This window comes from Centruroides sculpturatus, unplaced genomic scaffold (assembly GCF_000671375.1).
Source record: "Centruroides sculpturatus isolate CEXI.00-Female unplaced genomic scaffold, Cexi_2.0 scaffold588, whole genome shotgun sequence".
NCBI lineage: Eukaryota > Metazoa > Arthropoda > Arachnida > Scorpiones > Buthidae > Centruroides > Centruroides sculpturatus.
In genome coordinates this window covers 254,117-260,067 of record NW_019384816.1, presented here as the reverse complement: position 1 = coordinate 260,067, position 5,951 = coordinate 254,117, and the positions used below count along the sequence as shown (strand labels likewise).

At 28.1% G+C, this 5,951-nt stretch overlaps 1 long non-coding RNA gene across 1 annotated transcript in view; it reads left to right on the top strand.

Annotated features, from left to right (window-relative positions):
* Window positions 1–3,535: 3,535 nt before the first annotated feature.
* The window catches only part of LOC111629845, a 79,390-nt gene continuing 76,974 nt past the window's right edge, over window positions 3,536–5,951 (top strand). The window contains exon 1 of the long non-coding RNA XR_002757408.1: window positions 3,536–3,661. This is a non-coding gene — a long non-coding RNA (uncharacterized LOC111629845). The remainder of the gene's footprint in view (window positions 3,662–5,951) is intronic.

Here is a 5,951-nt window from a genome sequence, read left to right as displayed (position 1 = left end):
GTTTTTTTTTTGTTTTATATTTCTTGATTTCTTTATTTCGTGCGTGGTTGACTTAAGATCGATGATCGAAACTTCTTTCAAACTTGTTTTTTTCCCCCTACACATAGACACACAAACACAGAAACTCACACACATATAGTTTCTATAATATAGATTTTTCTTTTATTTAAAGAAAAAAATCTTAGCGGTTAGTTCTCGGGATAGGATTTAAAGGCTTAAATGACCAATTTTTCATTCTTTAAATCGATATTTTCCTATTTCTTTCTAACATTTATACCAGGATTTCTGGGATGTAAAAACGCTTATACAGGGTGGCCCAAATGTCAGTTAACTATGGTAGCGAGTAAATTGCTGTCTAATTGAAATACTGTACTAACGTTTTAAATTACGTTTCAGATTGGCTCAAAAGTTAGTTAAAGGTGTTTTGTTTTACGTATTCGAGGTGAAATTGTGAGTAAAAACACACCGAACAAGGCTTGGTTAACTGAATTTTGAGACACTGTATATTTAGTTTTAGATTTTTTTTTTTTTTTGAATAGTCTTTATTTTTTTTTATGTATAATTCGTGTTTAAAATAATAACTTCTGTACACATGTTTAGATTTTGAGATAAGTTTTGTATATGTTGTGTAAATCCGAGGAATGATGCCTTACAAAGACTTCTATGATAACATCTAAAAAAACATACTGAATTTAAGTGCTTTTAGAAAGAGTTAAGAGCATAAAAATGTCACCATAAAATAACTTTTCTATAATAATAATAATAATAATGTTTCATAAGATAAAGTAAATTTTTATTGCTAACTCACGTATGGGGCATCTATCCCATAGGGGTATCATTTCGCGTTTATAGATATAGAACATTAAAATATAGAAAAATTCCTATTTTTTTTAAACATAATTTAATCCATTCTTTTAGTTGAGTAAAGTGCATTTTAAACTGCTCAAGAGATAGAGAAGACATCTTTAATGTACATTAAGAGCTTTAAAGCCCATTTTCTGTATTAAGAGATAACTTTATTGAACACCCAAGAGAAAGAACCTTTACAAGTTCCTTTTATAAATCTAAAAAGGACTATTATAGATATATTCTTTATTGTTAGTATGTATTTATATTCGTTTCCTGTACTAAATAATGTTAAAACTATGTTAGAAAGGCTCCCTCTCTTCTTTTCGTACCTACATCAGAATTTCATGTTAAGTTCGTTTACATTTTTATCACATATTTAAGCATACAAGAAGGTCATTTAAATCTATGACACGACAAAATATTAAAGGTATTGTATAAATAAATCTTTTACTTAAACAAGATACCTGTTTGCTATCATTTAAAACACGTGACATTAATAATTATTGTGGGTTCGTGCGTGTTCGTATATATATCATGCTTATCGTGTTCAATAGATAATTAGCTATTCTCTAAACAACTTGACCACTCGACCATTTCACGCTTAACAGTATTATATAATTAAAATTTATACTTAATTCAGCTGTAAACAGATTAAATAATCTTCGTATAATTACTATATATATACTCCTTTTTTGAAGGTGAGATGCCTTTTGGGTACGATACCCTACGTTTTATGAAGTGCTAGTGTTATACACATTATAACTCTGACAAATTCGCTTAATTACTGTAAATAAACGTTGTCATTTTGTGCTGCGGGTAAGATGCCTCGCATGTAAGCTGATCAATTTGTATAATTATTACTAATTTAAACAAACTTTTATTTATTTTGGGTTACAGCTTATCACAGTATAACATAAATAAATGTTCCCATTTTTTTTTAGAAGAGATGCCCCATGAGTGAGAGGCCCTACACTTGAATTAAAATTTATGAAGTGTTATATATAAACCTGATAAATATGTGTGATTACTGTAAAGTTTCTCGCTTTTAAACTGTGATGTTTTACGGGTGAAATGCCCTATATTTAAATTAAACGTTTTTCTTACTTATTAAGTATTATATAAATATATATAAATCTCATATAGCTGATTTTTTTTTTTTTAAATTGAACGTTTCCGAAGTGTTATCTACGTTTTGTTTCTACGAACCGACACGCGAGACGTTCGTTTTAATGTACTGTATAGCCTGTTTAACCGAATGTTCTTTAAATTTATAACTTTTTTTTTTCAATATGGGTCAAAGATATTTTTCAATCTTGCTTTCATGTCCCATTTTTAATACAATGTTAATACACGTTTAAACAAAATGGGTACCACCCATTGCATCAACACATTTAGGCTATATTTATCAAAAATAAAAGTTTTTTCCTGTTAGAATTAATAAATTAATTAAACGTAAAATATGACTTTGTATATAATAATTGATAGCATGAAGCATCACTCGCGAAAGATATTTTTGGGGGATCCTGAGACCATGTTTAATTATCTCAGAAACAGATGTGGGGCATCCTGTATTTATTAATTAACTCAAAAATAGATACAGAATCTTCTGTACAGATTTAACGTGTTCGGAAGGTAGGGAACATATTTAAACGGAAGGAAATTGTGTATCATCAAAGCTTAAACGGCTTTATGAATATTTAAAAAAATTATACACGAATTAAACAAATTTGGAGCATCTTACAATGACTCATATAGATCATAAACAGATTTGGAATATATTACAAGGAGTGGCTTAGCCCAGAAACAAATTTGGAACATCTTACACGCTTGAATCAACGGATCTGGAGCATTTCTATAACGTTTCAGAGATTCAGAAACAGATTTAGATAATTTTATACAGATTCAAAGCAGTCCAGAAGTAGAATTAAAGCATTTTACACGGATTAAGTTAACTTAAAAGAGATATTTGAAGCATTCGAAGAAGTAATCCCACGAGTTCGGAAACAGATTTGGGATTTCTTACCGAGGATCGAATCAACTCAAAAAACACATTTAGAACATTAAATAAGGGTAGGATTAACTCAAAAACAGAGCTAGAGTATTTTAGACTGATTGAATCAACAGTTTAAAAAGCATTACATAATGATTCGAAAGAACAGAAACAGATTTAGAACATCTTATGGGGATTGAATCAATAGACTTGAAGAATCTTACAATAATCCAACTAGTTTAAAAACAGATTTAAGGATCTTCTACCAGGATCAAATCAACTAGGAAACATATTTGGAGCATCATACGAGCGTTGAATCAGCTCAAAAACAGTTCTGGAACACCCAACGAGCCCACACTCCAGTGTAAACACAATAACGACCAGAAAAACAAACTGCTTCATTACATAGAAAATGTTTACACTATAATTTATTAATAAACAAATAAAAAATTCCAAAATAAAATTTAAAAAAATATATATATATATCCTAGATTTTGAGTAAGTAATTAGACTCATTTCTAGTATTTTGTCACACAGAGTGGCAGCAGTCGATTGCAGAGAGAGAGAAGTGACAGCTATATCCGTCACGTTAAGATTGTACACATCCCTAAACACTACCACACACCTTTATAGGAAAGTGGAAAGATCCGGGGTAGGGAGATGCCCGGAACTAGCCTCGATTTCGATCACGGTACGCGCGTGCATGTGTGTGTGTGTGTGTGTCTGTGTGTGTGTCTTGTGTGTGTAGACTGACATATAGTCTGCGAAACGTCTGCTGGAATTACGTCTCTTCGCTTTACTTACGTGTGACGCAAGCAAATGGTAAGTGTCTACTTTTAATTTTGTTAGTGTAAAGATAGACGACGTCATAATGAATAAGACAATGGGATCGAAACAATACACCTTCTCGTGTCTGATCAGGTGTGTGTGTGAGTCTGTGTGTGTCCTGTGTTGGCGCCACACCCGCCTCCCGTTTGAATCTGCGTTCGCTTGAAAATAAGGAACCAGATTGCTAGACACGTGATCAGCGAAAGAATTTCGATTGTTTGTGTTCGTTTTTAAAACATTTTTCCGTGTTTTTTTCGTACAATTTCATAAATTTAAATATACGCAACTCATAAAATACACGTGTAAAATGTATATACGTGTATAAAATTAATTAGTTTTTAAAAAGTTATTTAATTCATAAAAATAAAAATAATAAATATGTTTACAAAATAATTGACTATATCTATTCGCAATAGTACTCTAAAACACATCGTACTTATAGTTTAGCATTTCTGATAACAATTAATTAATTTTTAAATTTTTAACAAATATGGTATGTATTTTAATTAAAAGAGAAATAAGTACAGCTGTTCTTTCCATCTGCTTAAGTCTATAGTACTTCGGAAAACTAATTATGTTCTTAAAATAAGTAATTATTATTATTTTTTTCCTGGTACTTAGAGATCGACAAAACTTTTCTCTATATTTCGTTTTCCGAAAAAAAAAGATCTAGATCACATCAAACAACTTCTCAATCAATTCGCAATATTTTATACGTTATCAGAGGATTTTGGGGGAAAAAAGAAAAATACCGCAAGGGAGCACTGCTCTTCTTCGGATCCTCCTTGTGGTTATTAAGAGAAACAAGAAAATTAAATTTTTTTCTCAAAATATTTTCTGAATTGTTTATTTCAAATTTGGATGAATTGTATTTATTAATTACTAATATTTATTTTTATTTACGGATAAAATAATTTTAAACAATAATAAACTTCTAAACTAAAGTACAGTCTTATGTAGTCCTGTTGCATCATTTACGAAATATTCTATAATTTGGTTACTTCATCTTATCCGTTTTTGGGGATAATTTTATCGAAACGGATGTAAGGAAAAAAGCAAAATTCGATTAGAAATGAAGCTAATAACGTAAAGGTAAAGTTATACAGAATAAAAGTAACCCTTTTTTTCCTTCTTCGGAGTAAAAATGAAATTACCAAGAAAGAAAGAAATAAAATACAGATAGGATTACTGAGGATATGACAAATGGTTTCCAACCATTGAAACTTAGTTTTGGATACGAGAAGGAGAGGGGAAAAAAGTTTTTTCTTCATAATTAAATTTGTTACTTACTTCCTAAAATACCAATCACTTTTAATACANATGAATTTCTTATGGCATCCATACGTTCTTATATAGTACAGTACATTTAAAGTTGTAATAATGAATTTTATATGAAATTTATCATGAAAATTGTTTATATATCTTTTAGATTTTACATGCTTTTGTTAAAATTTTCTCTATTGTTATGTAATTTCTATCACATTTGCCATGAAAATTTTCTTATGAAATCTATAGCATGTTCATTATACAGTATTTTTAAGTTATAAACTTGAAGTTTTAATTATGAAAGTTCTTTATTGGAATTATATTACTTGTATTTCATAGAAATTTCATCATTACTGTGCAATTTTTAGATTTTAGTTAAGGAGAATTTCTTATGTTACTTGTAGCTTCTTCATTATACAAGTTTTTATTAAATTTCACCTTATAATTATAAAATTTTTACGAAATTTTTTCTGAAAATTCTTTATCATTTATATTTCACAACAAACTTTTATCAATATTTTATCTTTATTGCATAAATTTTACAATATTTATCATGAGATATTACTAATTTCTTGTATTTTATATATAGTTTCTTTTAATGTAATTGCTATATATCATAGTAAATATGTAAAATTGAATTAAAAATGATTATATATAGTATTAATTGTAACATTTTTACCATGAAAATATTCATTATAAATATTTTGAGGTTTAACACACAAATATTTCCATAATTTTCTCTTTTTACGTTTATTACTTTAATTAAAATAGTTTATTAATTATCAGTAAATATAAATTTATTTCAAAATTTTTAATTCTATAATGTTAATTAATTAATAATTTTCTACATGATTAACAAAGATTTTACATAAATTTTTAAATATTTTATAGAATTTTTAGTGTTTTGTAAAGTTTATACATAATTTCCTAGATATTTTATAAGGCTTTTAATGTAAATTATTTTCTCCATATAAAAATTAATGTTTGAGTTATATATATATATATATATATATGTTTC